A 17,451-nucleotide genomic window follows, 5' to 3' on the forward strand; every position below is an offset into this window, starting at 1 on the left:
ACAGGAACCCAATCTGGGCTGGTCATCAGGACCAGAGGTTTTGTCTTCCGAGCCCAGCCTCAGGGAACTTCTCCTCTCCTCTCCTCTCCCTCTCCCCTCTCCTCCTCTCTCTCTCCCTCCCTCCCTCCCTAGGCTAGAAATGAGTTCCCTAAGATGGGCACCAGCCTGAGTCCAAAAGCTCGGAAGACAAAACCTCTGGTCCAAGTGATTAACCCAGATTGGATCCTGCACAAACTATACTTGTTGGAAGGTAGCAATTCTCAAAAGAAAGTTCCACTTTTGAGAATTTGCTACCTCCAGCAATGAGAGCTTCTAGCATTCCCTATTGACAGTGTGATCCACACAGTGTTTGGAAAGACATAAAATCAAGGTGCTGCTGAACTGCGATATCCAAGACTGCTCCTTGGAGACTCACATGCCACTTTCTCTTATTGTAGTCTCTAGATAGTCAGAACTATAGATTCTCAGAATTCCAAGTTACTACGTCATATGTAACATCTGATCCGCAGCCAAAGCAAGTATGAACATTATACGTACTCACAGATGAATAGATGAAGGTGTCCAAGATGAAGTCCCATGAAATCTGGGAAGAGGTGTACACCCTCATGAGAGCGCTGAACACAGCTATCCTCCAAATGAACATTATTTTCTGTGTTTTGTTGCTGCACCAAAGGAAAACAGTTTTATTTATGTTCATAAAAAAGAAACACCTTGTTCTTTACTCAAAGTCAACCCAGAGAAATTAAACTTACTTTTTAAAAGTTAAGTCACATGATCAAAATTTGGATGCTCAGCATCTGGTGTGTATTTATAATGGTTGCAGTGTCCTGAGGACATGTGATCATCTTTTGCAATCTTCTGACAAGTAATGTCAATGAAGAAGCCAGATGACTAACTTAACTACAGTGATTCACTTAATGATTGTTGAAAAAAAAGTCGTAAAATGGAGGAAAACATACAACAACTGTTGCTTAGCAACAGAAATGTTAGGCATAATTGTGGTTGTAAGTTGAGAACCACTTGTGCAAGTTGTTCAGTTGCAATGCATAGCAATTCTTGGTCTGCAAATAAATTCCCTCAGAGAGCATCAGTAACATCTTTTGTCCTCTAATGTTTCTTTCAGCATATCTAAATATTAATCCTCTTCCGCCTCCTGTATCCAATCTAGCACTTTTTCTGGATTCCTAACTGAAGGTGGCCTGGGAACTGACCAGATCAGAAATCAATCCCTCAAATAAACCTATCCTGTTCAGCTGATGCCAGCTTCCCTTTGGTATATGAGTGCCTTTTTCTTAAAGCTTTTTCTTCTGTTAGATTAGTAATCTCAGGCCCAATATCTTTTAATAAACTCGTGCTAACTTCCAGGTATATAGATTAGGTCTGCTTTGCTGGTCAGTAACCAAAATAAACTAACTGACTGATCACTTAGGTATCAGAAAACATATACTCTTCCTGAACAAATCAGTAAAGACAGACTCAGTCTCAGGAAGGACTTATTAGAAGACAGACCACCAACATGGAACAATAGAATATCATTGGCTTTCATCTACAACTCAAGTCATTCAAATGCATTATTTACATATATTTAGGCTCCCGTGGACAATGTTATTTCATTTTCAGAGCCACTGGCTGACAGGTCCTTATTTGCATACAGTCAATACCCCAATTTGAAGCAGATTGTCACATGCAACAAGAAACAACAGGACAACTACCGTATTTGTCAGAGTATAAGACACATCTTTTACCCCCCAAAAGAGGGTGAAATCTGGGTGCATCTTATACTCCGAATGTAGCTCCACCCACCCCGCTCCACGCATCACATTTTCAGGGGGGTTCCATGCGGCAGGGATCCTCACTTTCACATGGCGCCTGATTCCTGAAGTTGCCTGGGGAATTGTGATGAAAGCCTTTTCAATGAAAGCATTTTTGGGTTGCAAGGTCCCCTCCCTGATTCCAAAAAGGGGGTATACAGAGACCAAACAAATGTATCATGTTTCATGTGGCAGGCAGTTCCAGCACGCGCCACCTGAAAATGCTTTCCTTCCCAGTTCCTTGGTGCACATCGCAGAGCCACGCAGCCCTCCTCCTCCTCTACAGTCTCACTATCTGTTTTCTCCTGGCCAGCACTGTCAGCTGGGAGAGGCAGGGAGAAAAGCGAGAGGGCAGCACAGTTGGGCAAAGGCACAGAAGCTGGGTGCACACACAGGGCAGGCAGATTAGAGGTAGCCACAACAAGCGAGGGGAGGGGAGAGTCCAGCAGCACCAGGGGTACTTCTTTGCCCCTGGCAGGGATGCCGGGCACCCCATCTTCTGCCCCACCTGCCACCCCAAATTGTGCCCCACCACGAATGGGGTGCCTGGCATCCCTGCCAGTGGCGAAGAAGTGCCCCGGGCGCTGCTGGACTATCCCCCTCCACTTCACTTGTTGGGGTGGGGATGGTGAAACTTCGTCCGGCGCGCTGCCTCTCCTCTCCTGTTGGCTGTTATCCAGGAGAGGGGATGCGAAACCATGGTCGCTGGCAACGACACTTAAGGAAGTGGGTTCTAAGAAGTGGCCTGCCAGACCACCCCATTCCCTGCCCTACCTGCCAACACCAAATTGTACCCCATCGTGAAATGGGCATCTTAATAGAGTCATGACGCGGGTTTCCTTTGCTGCCTGCACACTCCAGTGGCCAGCAGCCAAGCCACTAAGCCGGCAATCGGCCAGCTGCCTCTAATCTGCCTGCCCTGTGTCCACGCCCAGCTTCTGCATCTTTACCCAACTGCGCTGCCCTCTCGCTTTTCTCCCTGCCTCCCCCAGCCAACAGTGCTGGCCAGGAGAAAACAGGCGGTGAGTCTGTAGAAGAGGAGGAGGGCGCGTGGCTCTGCGATGTGCACTGGGGAACTGGGAAGGAAAGCATTTTCAGGTGGCAGCGCATGCTGGAGCTGCCTGCCACCTGAAACACGATGCACTTGTTTGGCCTTTGCACGTGCCCTTTTTGGAATCGGGGAGGGGACCCTGCAGCCCCAAAACTCTTTCATTGAAAAGGCTTTTCATTGCAGTTCTCCAGGTAGCTTCGGGAATCAGGCTCCAACTGAGGCAGCAAAGATGTTAGCCAGATGAATACTGATGGATGCTTCTGGGAAAGAGGCATAAATATTTTTTTCCTGATTTTCTCCCCCAAAATTAAGGTACATCTTATAGTCTGGTGTGTCTTATACTCCAAAAAATACGGTACACCAACATGGGAACCAGACTGCCCAAACCCAAATGTCTATTCTGCCTCCCCATCTACTATACATCAACAACATCAGTATGGGCCGCAACAAATACACACGTAAGATTTGTAGCACATTATATTTGATAATTGTAAGGAACATGAGGTCTGCCATGAAATCAGAGCCGAGGTGGTGCAGTGGTTAGGGTGCAGTACTGCAGGCCACTTCAGCTGACTGTTATCTGCAATTCAGCGGTTCTAATTTCACCGGCTCAAGGTTGACTCAGCCTTCCATCCTTCCGAGGTGGGTGAAATGAGGACCCAGACTGTGGGGGCGATATGCTGACTCTGTAAACCGCTTAGAGAGGGCTGAAAGCCCCTATGAAGCGGTATATAAGTCTAACTGCTATTGCTATTGCTATTGCTATCTTCATCTGCATAACTATTCTCTCTTCCCCCTCCACTTCATCACAATATATTGAAATCCTACATCACTTAAGTCACTCCATGCATGTGATGAACTGAGTTGTAGCTCTTGAAAGCTTGTGCCTTACAATAAATGTATTACTCTTATAAAGTACTACTAGATTGCTTCTGAAGTTTCCTGACAAGTTTTTTATTCACAGAAAAAGAATGCTCACTTGTCTTTCATACCACCTTCTACATGCATGTTTCAGATGTATTCAATAGTCAAACATTTTCTGTCATTATTAAAATGCAAGCACCTCTATATTTCAACTATTCATATCTTGCATGCAACACAATAAGGCAAAACCAAATAAAGCAAATCCAAATAAAGCAAATCCTGGCTTTAAGTAACAACATGAATACAATCACTTTTTATTAACTTGTTGTTTTACCCAAACCTTTCAACTTTAGGGCAACTAATAATATACACAATTGTCCAATTATCCTCAGTACAACCCTGCTGGGAAGGTTAATTAATAAACTACTGGCCTAAGTCCTAAGTAACTTCCTAACAGTCAGCACCATTCCCTATTTTCTACGAGATAGGAAACTCTCCTTTGTTGTTTTGAAATGCCTTGTATTTACTATAGTTATTGTTTATTATTGCCTGCTTTTGCCATTGGAGCTCAATGCACGATATTTTGATCCTCTTTTTTCTCCATCAAACAATTATTTGAAGAGAATATGGTAGCAAAGGTCAACTAGTGGCTTTTATGGCTAAGAATATTCCTGGCTTCTGTTGGACAAAATCACAAAATCAGATCTGCTCCCAGCTAGATTCCTGTCTTGGAGTAGGTTCAGTGGAGATACTTCTTGCTTAGTTAGTTATAGTCTTGCTTAGTTATCCAGGAGAAATTGGGTCCTTTTAGAGCTGAGGAAGCAGATGGGATCCTCCTGCCTGGGAGCTATATAGTAGATGCCCAACCTGCCTTGATAAGACCACTCGGGATGTGACATGTGATTGAATTCTTCCATGAGTGAGGGGCCTGATTCTTCCTCCTTTTAAACAGGCAGTGGTCAGCCCAGTGGTGGGATTCAAATTTTTTTACTACCGGTTCTGTGGGCATGGCTTGGTGGGCATGGTTTGGTGGGCGTGGCAGGGGAAGGATACTGTAAAATCTCCATTCTCTCTTCTCTCCAGGGGAAGGTTACTGCAAAATCCCCATTTCCTCCTGATTAGCTGGGACTCGGGAGGCAGAGAATAGATGGAAGTGGAGCCAGTCAGAGATGGTATTATCGGTTCTCCAAACTATTCAAAATTTCCGCTACCGGTTCTCCAGAATTGGTCAGAACCTGCCTGAATACCACCTCTGGTTCAGCCTTAAGAAGCCAATGGTAGACAGTTTGGCACATTTTTGTCCTCTTTTCTTTTCTTTTTAGGAAAGGTTGTGAGAAGTTGGCTGCACAGCAACAGTGGTGGGTTTCAAAAATTTTAGAACCTCTCTGTAGGTGTGGCCTGCTTTGTGGGAGTGGCTTGCCAGCCATGTGACTGGGTGAGAGTGGCTTGGCAGTCATGTGACTGGGTGGCCGTGGCCAACTTGTAAAATGTGGTGAAACTCACTTAACAATGCTCTTGCTTACCAACCAAAATATTGGCCTCAGAAACTCTGGCATTTGAAGCACACAAGTCTTAAAGCTGTCAAGTTACAAGACCCTTGCACCCCTAACCTTTTAGGAAAAGAAATCCCAGGGGTGTTCAAATTTGACAGCTTTAAGACTTGTGGACTTCAACTCCCAGAATTCCTCCTCCAGTCATGTTGGCTCAGGAACTCTGGCATTGAAGTGTCCAAGTCTTAAAGCTGTCAAGTTACAAGACCTTGCACCCTTAACCCTTAGGAAAAAAAAACCCAGGGGTGTTCAAACTTGTCAGATTTAAGACTTGTGGATTTCAACTCCCAGAATTCCTCCTCTCGCTCTTCATCTTGATGATGTGCAGATGAGCGGGGGGGGGGGAGGGAGCTGGAACCGGTTCTAAACGGCACTGTAGATTTGGCAGGAACTGGCAGGAACCCACCCCTGCACAGCAACTGCGGAGGGGATTCTGAATGAAGAAATTTTCTGGACTCTGTTCAATCTGGATCCAGGCCTGAGAATGGAAGCAATGGCATGATCAAATTTTTGGATGGTAGACAAAATTGAAAGAAGTGTACACATCCTTGATATCCCAGTAGCTTTCAAAACCATCAACCATGGTATTCTTCTGGATCAGTTTTTGTCATGGCCCAGGACTCAGACTCTGAAGAAGCTATTCCAGCTGAACCAGTGGAATGTTATCCTCAGGAGACACTAAGCCAGGAATCACCTGAAGCTGATCATACTCGGGCACTATCAGAACAGCTGGAGCAGCCAGTTGATGATATACGGTCTCCAAACTTTCATAGTTGGCAAGTAGAGCAGACAGCAGAGCAAAGAAGCTCAATGAGGCTCCTTGCCAAGAAAGGGAGTAATTCTCTTAAAGACAGTTGGCTGCAACCTGAGTTCAGATATAACACTAACACATTTCTCCATTAAAAGCAACTATCTGATTTCCTGCTCTGGTGTATCATTCTTGTGAATCTCTGACTCTGACTTGGCTCTCTGAAATTTGGACTGGATCTGACTACTTTTCAATGTGCTTTTTTTGAAAGCAAAACCACTCAGGAAAGCTTTCTTACCAAGAAGCTTTGTGGATTACATTTTCTTCTTTCTCAACTCAGACTTAAGTAAGTTGCTTTCCTCACCTAGCAACTATGTGAGTTTGTGGCCTGGAACAGGACAGTTTCAGAGATAGGGTGTAGGTGACACTTTATTGTGCTGGTTCTCTTCCTTCAGCTGGGACGGTTCCAGGCACTGTTGATTGGCTGGGAAAGGTCTTACACTGGGCCTTTACTTAGCAGAGTGTTTTACAGTTTGTTATTTTATCCTCTCTGGTTTAACATCCAGATAAAGCTGCTGGGTGAGCTAAATGGGTGAGAATGCTGATGATACCTAGGCTAGCTTTATAACCCTATCCTTGGCCTACTAAGTGAAGCTGTTGCAGGCTGAAGGGAAAGCACATTAAACATGCATGATTGGTATCAGCTTTTCAAGGTAGATCAGACCAGTATGCCAGAATTATGAATGCTGATACTACTTCTACTATCAGGTTACTGAACAAGGGAGAGGCACTTACTCAAATTACAGGTAGTCCTCAACTTATGACCACAATTATGCCCAAAATTTATGTTGCTAAGCAATAGTTGTTAAGTGAGTTTTCTCCCATTTCAGAACTTTTCTTGCCACAGTAGTTAAGTGAATCGTTGCAGTTGTGAAATTAGTAACACAATTAGTAAATGAATCTGGTTTCCCCATTGACTTTGCTTGCAGAAGGTCACCTAAAGTGAGCACATGACTCAGGACACTGCAATGTGATAAATACATGTCAGTTGCCAGCGGTCCGAATTTTGATCACATGACCATGGGGAATACTGCAATGGTTGTAAGTGCGAAAAACTTACAATTTTCAGTGCTGGTATAACTTGGAATATTACTAAATGAATGGTTGCAAGTCAAGGACTACCTGTACATTTCTGCCTCCGACTGAGATTTCATTATTTGACTATTCCCATTTTTTAAAGATAGTATTCATATAAAAAAGAAAAAAGAGAAAAAGAAAGATATGTTGAAATTATAAACACAAATATTGGATAGAAAGTTTTGTAGAGTAATCTAACATAAATTAGAAGATGTATCATATTGCCATATGTACCAAATCTTTCTTATTGTAACTGTCTTTGAAATAAAAAGGATTTGATAGTGATGCTAATGGTGAAATGGTAGTATGTATCCTACCAAATGTTAACAGACTTTCTTTTACATACATACATATATACATAAATACATCCTCAAAACCTGCTCCTTTTATAGTTGATATTCTGCTTTTGGGGAAATTTATCCGTTCTGTTTTTAATATAGACAGTTTATTATTATTATTATATAATCTGAGATTGGGAAAAACTATACCATCTCTTTTTTACGTCTTGCAAACTTTGAAATTTACTCTTGTCTCCTTTTTTCCAACTCCATGTAAATATATTAATTGTCTTTGCTAATCCTGCCATATTTTAATTTGGGACTTGAATTGCTAATATTTGAATTGAAAAGTTTATATTGGGTAATACAGTCATTTTTAACCAGTAAAATTCTAAGCTTTTCTGCCTTTCAAGATCTTACTTTATTTCCTTCCATAATTCGTTGTTATTGAAATACATCTTTACTGCATCCTGTCATGTAAAGTTCTATACATTTCACCATTCATTCATTCATTGTTCTTCTACAATTGGTCACTTTTTTATATTTTTTCCTTTGGAAGTTAGATGCTTTATTATTTTGTTGTGGGCTTTTTTTTTTCATTGATTTTGCATCTGGAAAATCAAAGAAAATATATGAGTAGTTTTATTGTATAGAGCTTTGTGGTTTTACAATTGTTAATACCACATCATCTGTATAACTTTTCATCCTGTATTCCTTGCCTTGGATTTTGATCCAAATTGCATATTTATCTTTCCAGATCTTTTTCAGCAGAACAATTACAAATACCAATACAAGTGGACACTAATTGAAAAGTTTTCAGTTAGGGTTCTTGTTTAAATAAACCTTCATAGTTTATTGTTGGCACGTACTCTCGTTCCAACTTTTGAATTCTTTTCTGGGATATATTTTGTTTAAGACCTCCAAATTAAAAAAAAAAGATCATTCCAAATTGTCAAAAGCTTTTTTCTGTAGAAAATAGTACTGTAGTCGTTTTTTCTCTCCCAATGTTGATAAATTCTAGTGCATTTATGAAAAAGGTGCTATTTTCCTTTTTATAAAACAATCTGATCCCTGTGTATAATTTTGAGAATGTATTTCCTCATACACTCAGCTAATATACAGTGCACATCTTGAAATCAATATTCAAAAAGAATTTGGTTTATATGTTTGAGGTTTCCTCAGGTCATTCCCTTTTTGTATTATTATACATGCCTCCTTCCATATATTTGATATTGCTTTTGTTGTTTTAATTTCTTTCATCATCAGTCATGGTACTGCTAGTTTCTCTTCTATGTATTTTTTTTAGTGCTGACAGCCTACCTGTGCCAGTCACCCTACCAATTATAATTTTCTTCTTTAATCTCTTTCTTAATTGCTTCTTTAATCTCTTAAATTGGTATACATTTCTGCTCTTCAAAGTTGCTCATGCTCAGAGATCAGACAAGTCACCTCATGGCTTGACTACTACACTATGGCTTACAAGTCACAGAGGATTAATAAGTAGTTTTGTCTGGATAAGCCTTAGAAGGATGTTTTCCATGGTTTGTCTTTTTCCTGGAAGGAAGTGGTGCTTAAGGACTTGAAACAGAAAGTTGCCTTGTGGCCATGTTGGATGCCTAAGCATTCCATCTTCTTCCCATGCTTGTTAAAATACACTCCTAGAAAAAGCCATCCAGAGCTTTAAACTAAAATGCAGTTGATGTCTGATCCTCTTTTCATTTCCATCTTCAAGGGGGAAATGATACATAGCATATTCCCAGCGGGCTTTTGTTTGCTTGCTTCTTTGTTTATAGATTTGTATGGCTGCCCACCTTAGATCATAACTCTGGGCAGCTTACAACAATAATATCAAGGGTACTATAGGAATACTGAATAGGTGTTTAGTACTTTTACAAAATAGTGATGACTTAACGTAAGAAATCATAATGTTATGAAAAGATGTAATTGTGACGAAGTAGATGACAGATATAATTTTCTCTTCAATAGCATCTGCTCCAAATGCACAATTAATCAGATAAAGAAAGGTGAAGATCAACTAACGAAAGGGTAAGACACAAGACACAGCAGACCTGCCTTTCTCCACGCAGGAACAAATGGGAGCCATGCACAGAGGAGCTGAAAGGTTTGACTTTTATAGAAAACAGAGCATCACCCCAAAGACGTCTACCCTCTTGCATTGTCTTAGGTAAGTTTGGAACAAACTGATCTTTGGCTATGTCCTGGTCTGTGCTCTGTTGGAAACAGCATTATGAAACCGAAATGATGCAAAAGGAGAACCATCGTGTTTAAGATGGGAGCTTTTGAGGATGGGGTAAGATTTGCATACTTGCAACACAATAAAAATTGGGTGTAAAACTGTTCAGGAGTAAAACAGTTAGTACAATATAAACACAAAGATTTTCCCAAGGGACATTCAACAAATGCTCTAAGAGAAAACCAAATATTCAGCTGGAACTGCTGAACAACAGTGTGGGCCAATCTGGTGCTGGGGGAGAAGGGCTTTCTCAAACCATTGTATTTCAAAGAAAAAGCTTTGTTTCCCTTTTCAGATAATGCATTTTTGCCCAGTCATGAGGCCTTGAGGTGAGTTTCCTGCCTACATCATAGATCTTAATATTGGGGTAGAAAAGTGTTACTATATGAAAGTCCAAACCATCTAAAGGATCCTTCAATCATCAATCCAGCCTCTATATCATCTTCAGGAACAAATCTAGATAAAGTCCTTGCAGAAATATATATAACAGGGATCTCCAATCTCCAATTGGTGGACCGGCATCGGTCTGCAGCATGCCAGTAGCTAGGCCATGCGAACTAGCAAAGTCCCATCCCACGTGATGCAGCATCACATGAAATCACACCCACTCTAGTCCATAGAAAAACCTCTGTCTATACAACTAGTCCATGGTGCCCAAAAGGTTGTGGGGCGTTGGTATACTAAATGTTGACAGAGCACAACCACCACAGACAGGCCACCCTGTTCAGGAAAGGTATGCAGCTGATAAGCTAGTTGCAATGGGCTGCATGATGCCCAGTGGACCACCAGAGTTCCTTGTGCCTCAGATGAATGAGGTGAAGTCAGGAAAAGAGTACAGTCACATACTTGTTCTTTCATAAGTGTTTACAGAATCTGGAACTTTATTTAAAGTAGCTTTCAAATGCAAATTCATGAATTTTTCAGCTATGAATCCCAATACGGAAATTAGTAAGTATCCGGTTTTCCATTAGTTCAGGAATAGGAGAATGTCATTGGTCTTGTACAGTGGTGAGGTTCAATTTTTTTTACTACTGGTTCTGTGGCCGTGGCTTTGTGGGAGGGGCAGGGGAAGGATTCTGCAAAATCCCCATTCCCTCCCCACTCCTGGGGGAAGGTTACTGCAAAATCCCCATTCCCTCCCCACCGCACTAACCTGCTTTCCAGCTCCTTTCTCCTGTGCAGGGCAACAGAAGAAGATCAGCTGGAAGGCTGGGAGGCAGCGGGGGCAGGGCCAGCCTATTTGCCGGTTCTCCGAACTACTCAAAATTTCCGCTACTAGTTCTCTGAACTGGCCGAATACCACCTCTGGTCTTGTAGCCTTCACATAGGCATCTGATTTGCCATTTTGGAAGGAGAAAGCTAATTCACAGATATGCTTAATACTGTTCTGTCTCTGGTATTGTCAAAAGTTATCACTTCAGAGTCTTCTTTTTATTCCTATTTCCATGATTTTTCACATCTTGTACTGAGAGTCACCTCAGTTTAAGTATCCAGAGTAGCAAAAAGCTATTGCCCTCAAATCCTCAGGAAGCAGACTGAGAACTGAAAAGCTATTACATTTAGGCTTTACGCATCTAAAATGAGAGGCATGCTTCTCAAAAGGAAATAGGAAATTTTTCTGATAAGTCACATTTCCTCTAGTTTTACCTGATTAACTTCCCAGTGTCTCACACAATGTTAACCTTTTAATCCAAATAGTCATATGTCTTTACCCAGTTGTTAACCAATTGTGCAAGTGAATGGATGTCAATAAAGTATGAAAGTAATAACTGGGGTTCCCATCCCAGTCATTGTTTTCATTTTTTTTCTTGCAATAAAAATACAGATAATTTTCATCTAGAATCTAGGCCTGTGCAACTGAATTATTTTACAGGGGCGGAGGAAAGGCAACATGGCCATCAAAATATGATTAGAAACTATGGTCATTGAACATCAACAAAACTCTATCTTTGACTCACAGAGACTAGAAAAAACATGCGGTCTTTTTATCTATCTATCTGTCTGTCAATCAACACACTCAGTGCAAAGCATCTGGATTTCTATAACAATATCTAAATCCTTAGGAATGTTTTGCTGCTTAGGGTGAACATTTTTTAGTCATCATGTAATTTTTAGTTATTTAATCTACAGTTGTATGCATTATTCCAGCTGCACTTTGAAGCATAGTTAATCATTGTGAGTTACGTCCATTAAAACCAAAGAAGCTTATATCTCTTTAAAATTTGATAAAACTGAACTACTAATTGGGAGGAAAGTCCACTATTACCTATGAGTAAATTAGATCAGTGTTTTTCAACCACTGTGCCGCGGCACAATAGTGTGCCGTGACATAGTGTAAGGTGTGCCGTGGGAAAAACACTTTATATATAGTCAATATAGGCACAGAGTTAAATTTTTTTAACATTTTCTAATGGTGGTGTGCCTCGTGATTTTTTTCATGAAAAAAGTGTGCCTTTGCACAAAAAAGGTTGAAAAACACTGAATTAGATTGCAACGTTCTACAAGAACTACTCATAACAATATTTTTTAGAGATCAACACAATCAAAGCAATAATTTCAAAGGCAGCACCAAATACAGTAAAACTTGGAAATATTTTGGAGTTTTAAAACACATGCGGACACCGGGAATAGCAAAGTCCCTTTTTAAAAAAAATCAAAAGTTGCAATCAAGTTCAGATTCAACGAAAGGGTCAAAATATTACTTTGTTCCTAATCTAGCTCTTTTTCTAAAGTATCTATATCAGATGATTGGTTTCCAGTGTAACTTTGATTTTTGGATGTTTTTGAAGAGATATGCTCTACTGATTTGTCCTCAAATGTCAGCCACTTAGCTATCTGCAAACTTGATTTCCTGAGTGAAGACTCTTAAGGTGCATACCTCCTACAAATTCCTAATCCATTCTTTATTTCCTGCTCAAACTTGTCACATTCTTGCCTGAGCTAACCAGAGCAAAGTTACAACAAGGACAGTCTATTTTAAATTTCATTTCTTCACAAATTAAATTAAGTACATACACAAATTCTATACTTCCATTCTTACCTGCCAGCTTGTCCTGGACAGTTCTTCTAAAAAAGCTGGGGTGATTGTATATTCCTTCTCCTGTTCGCTGCTGTGATCCTTGTTTTGCTGCAGATTGAAAGGAAGTTGCATCAAATATAGCCTGCTCGTGAAACTGAATGGGGCGTTGCTGCTTAGACAACAAATCTAAACAATGGAAGAAACTGAATGTCACTATCCCTAAAGCAAGAACACTGAGTTTCCTGATGCCACTTGCACCAGAAAGAATCTGCCCTTCCCAACAGCGGATCAAAATCTTTCAGTTCATCCGCTCTACTCGATCAGAGCCTCTTTGCAATGCAACCCTCCCCTGCTTTCTTCTGCGATTACGGAGCCTCCTTCCTTCTTTTACCACAGAAGTTTATATCTGATTAAAATTTCATAAAACTGCACTACTAATTGGGAGGAAAGTCCCTTTACCATCTGGCTCTCTCTGTTTACTTTGTTTACGAACTTGGACTCTCGGACTTCTGCTCCTTTTGTTGTGACTATGACTGCCCACCGCTACCCCAAGAATATTATTCCAACTATCAGGGACATCACTCCATCTGCCCTCTATTTTACAATCGCCCACCCAACACGGCTTTCTTTTGGACCTTGACTTTGGGTGCTTTTCAGGACCTGAGGAAGGGAGAGTGGCGGAGCAGCTCTCCCTCCTCCTTCCGCACCATTGACTCTCTTAACCGTACTTGCGCAGTGCTCTGCACATTTTAGGAATGTAGTGTGAATGGTGTGCCTGGCTGATGTTTGTACCCACCTTTTTAACCTCATATTGTTGTATTTTTTGGGTTTAATTAACAAACGTGGGGATTGCATGGATGAGTGGCTGTGTATGTATGTGAGGACTGAGAGTACAGCCTGGTGCCTCCTCCACTGAGTGCTATTGCAGAAGTGGTAGGGGGCCCAGGCCTACCTCCCATCCCAGAATGAGTGACAAAAATTGCCTGCCGGATGGAGCGGAGGCTGTGGGAGGGGATATGGGGTCTACAGGTGCGGGGGTGGGCTGGAGCATTACGGTCACTATGGGGAGAGGCAGGTACGATGGGAACTTCAGGGCTAGCCATTACCGGGGAAGGAGGGTTCGCTACATCACAGAGATCCCTCCTTCCGGCCCTGCTAGTTCCACTCCAGGGCCAGATGGCGAGAACTGTCAGGGCCCTGGTCTCAGGCTGTTGTTGCTAAATGCCAGGTCTGTGGTTCACAAAGCTCCCCTTGTCTGGGACCTAATTTTAGATGAGGGGACAGATCTGGCATGTATTACTGAAACCTGGTTGGGCCCGGAGGGAGGAGTCCCCCTCACTGAAATGTGCCCAGAAGGATTTCAGGTGCTTCATCAGCCGCGGCCCCAGAGAAGGGGTGGGGGAGTGGCTGTCATCGTCCGAAGGTCTTTAGTTCCTCGTAGGATCCCTGCTCCGGAGCTTGTCAGGTGTGAGTCCCTGTTGATGAAGTTGGACCTTGGTGGTCAAGTGGGTTTGTTGCTAATGTACCTACCTCCCAACAGCATTGCAACAGCCCTCCCCTCGCTTCTCGAGTCAGTAGCCGAGTTGGCGGTGGAGTTCCCCAGGCTTATGGTTCTGGGGGATTTCAACCTGCCTACACTTGGTGAACGCTCTGACGGGGCGCAGGAGTTCATGGCTTCCATGACAGCCATGGACTTGACCCAAGTAATTCGGGGTTCGACTCATTCAGCGGGTCACACGCTTGACCTCGTATTTCTCTCGGAGCAGTAGAGATGTGATCTAGAGTTGAAGGGCATTAAGACCTTGCCCTTGTCATGGTCTGATCACTTCCTACTGAGGCTTGACTTTTGGAAACCAATCTCCCACTGTAGGGAGGGGGAACCAATTAGGTGGTTCTGCCCCAGGCGCCTGATGGACCCTATGGGATTTCAGACGGCGCTTGGAGAAATACCTGACACTCTCGTCCACAATCCGGTGGAGTCCTTAGTCGCTGCCTGGAATGCAGCGACAGCGGGTGCTCTAAACCAGATTGCACCTTTGCGACCTCTCCGAGGCAGCGGATCCAGGAGGGCCCCTTGGTTTACCGAGGAACTCCGGGAGATGAAGCGCCAAAAGAGATGCCTAGAGCGCCGCTAGAGGACGAGTAAATCTGAGTCAGACTGAGCACTGATGAGAGCCTTTATCAGAGCCTATCTCGTGGCAATACGGGCGGCGAAATGTTTGCATTTTGCCGCTCTTATTGCATCCGCCAAATCGCGCGCAGCCGCCTTGTTTAGAATAACCCGCTCCCTCTTGAAAGGGTGGGATGCGGATGACCCTTTACAAGGTAGAGCTGAGGAATTTGTTCAGTATTTAATGGATAAAGTCGCTCAGATTCGGACAGAACTGGACTCCAATTGTACGGTACCAGCCGAGGTACCGGGGGAAGGTCTTAAGCATACTTTATGGATTGAGGTTCAACTTGTTTCTCCTGATGAAGTGGACAAGGCCATGGGAGCGGTGAGTGCTTTCACTTGTATACTGGACCCGTGCCCCTCCTGGCTGGTCTTGACCAGCAGGGAGGTGACACGCGGCTGGATCCGGACGATAGTTAACACCTCTCTCCGGGAGGGAATTTTCCCGCTCTTCCTAAATGACGTGGTGGTGAGACCCCTCCTGAAGAAACCATCTATGGACCCAGCCATTTTGAGCAACTATCGTCCAGTCTCCAACCTGCCTTTTGTTGAGAAGGTTGTTGAGAAAGTGGTGGCCTCTCAACTCCGACGGTCCTTGGATGAAACCGATTATCTGGATCCCTTTCAGTCGGGCTTCAGGCCTGGTTATAGCACTGAAACTGCTTTGGTCGTGCTGATCGATGATCTCTGGCGAGCCAGGGATAGGGGTCACCCCTCTATCCTTGTGCTCCTTGACCTCTCAGCAGCCTTCGATACCATCGACCATGGTATCCTTCTGCGACAGTTGCGAGAGGTGGGAGTGGGAGGCACCGTCCTTCGGTGATTCTCCTCCTATCTCTTGGACAGGTTGCAGTTGGTGTTGGTCGGAGGGCAGAGGTCAACCCCAAGGCCCCTCAATTATGGGGTGCTGCAGGGTTCGGTCCTATCCCCCCTCCTATTTAACATCTACTTGAAGCCGCTGGGTGAGATCATATGCCGGCACGGGATTAAGTACCACCAATATGCAGACAATACGCAGTCGTATCTGTCCGCCCCGTGCCAACTCAGCGAAGCAGTAGAAGTGATGTGCCAGTGCCTGGAGGCTGTTAGGGTCTGGATGGGAGTAAACAAGTTGGCACTCAATCCAGACAAGACCGAGTGGCTTCTGATGTTCCCTCCCAAAGATTGGCCAAGTATTCCATCTCTCAGGCTGGGGGGTGAAATTATATGCCCCTCAGAGAGGGTCCGCAATTTGGGAGTCCTCCTGGATCCCCAGCTGACTTTAGAACACCATTTGTCGGCTGTGACCAGGGGGACCTTTGCCCAGGTTCGCCTGGTGCACCAATTGCGACCCTACCTGGATCGGGAGGCCCTTCAGACAGTCACTCACGCCCTTGTGACCTACTGTAATGCGCTCTACATGGGGCTGCCCTTGAAGAGTGCTTGAAGACTTCAGTTAGTCCAGAACGCAGCCGCGCGAGTGATTGTGGGTGCACCCAGGTACACCCACGTCACACCTATCGTCCGTGAGCTGCACTGGCTACCCATTCGTCTCCGGACCTGCTTCAAGGTCCTGGTCGTCACCTATAAAGCCCTACATGGCATCGGACCTGGGTACCTGAGAGACGGCCTCCTGCCGATTACCTCCCATAGACCGATTAGATCTCACAGGTTAGGTCTCCTCCGGATTCCATCTGCCAGCCAATGTCGGCTGGCGACTCCCCAGGGGAGAGCCTTCTCTGTTGCAGCTCCAGCCCTTTGGAACGACCTCCCCATGGAGATCCAGACCCTTATTACCCTCCCGGCCTTCCGCAAAGCCACCAAGTCCTGGCTGCTCCAGCAGACTGGGGGGCTTGTGAAATATCCAGCCCCACAGTAACTGTGAATGTTGTCTATTTTAAAGTGTTGTTTTGTTTATTTATCCCCTTCCCTTGTTTATTGTAAGCCGCCCGGAGTCCTTCGGGAGTGGGCGGCATACAAGACCAATAAACTCAACTCAACTCAACTCAAGTGATAATGGATCCTACCCACTGGCATTGCCTCTAGAATGTATAAATGAGGTAAAGACTATTATCATTTTTATATTGTCTTTACTTCAGAAGTAGAATAGAAGCCATAAACTAGCAGAGAATGTAAAATTAATTGCTCTGCTTTTGATTTTTGTTTAGGCAATTCAGCTCTGTTGAAAGTCTTATTTCACATTAAAAGGAGATTATAGACATTAATTGGAAATCATCACTGTACTGATAATGTCTGGATTGTCAATATCCCCAACAACAATAATGTTAAAATTAAACACATTTCTTCTACCAACATCCCTCCTAAAAGCAAATTTATAATCTGTGTGGTGTTTTTATACCAGGAATAATCCTTATTGGGACTTAAAGGAGGAGGCCAAATGTTATTCAATAGGGTTGAAATCCTCTACCAGGAATTGAACACACAGAACTTTACAATTTAGATGGCTACTGTATTATATACAGCACATTCACTTTATCCAGATCCTGGCATTCAATTGCTGCAGGAAGAAATATATAGAATGTCAGCGTTCCAAATATCATGCAGAATTAAATCAGAATCCAAGGCA

The sequence above is a fragment of the Thamnophis elegans genome, chromosome 3, assembly GCF_009769535.1.
Source record: "Thamnophis elegans isolate rThaEle1 chromosome 3, rThaEle1.pri, whole genome shotgun sequence".
Lineage (NCBI taxonomy): Eukaryota > Metazoa > Chordata > Lepidosauria > Squamata > Colubridae > Thamnophis > Thamnophis elegans.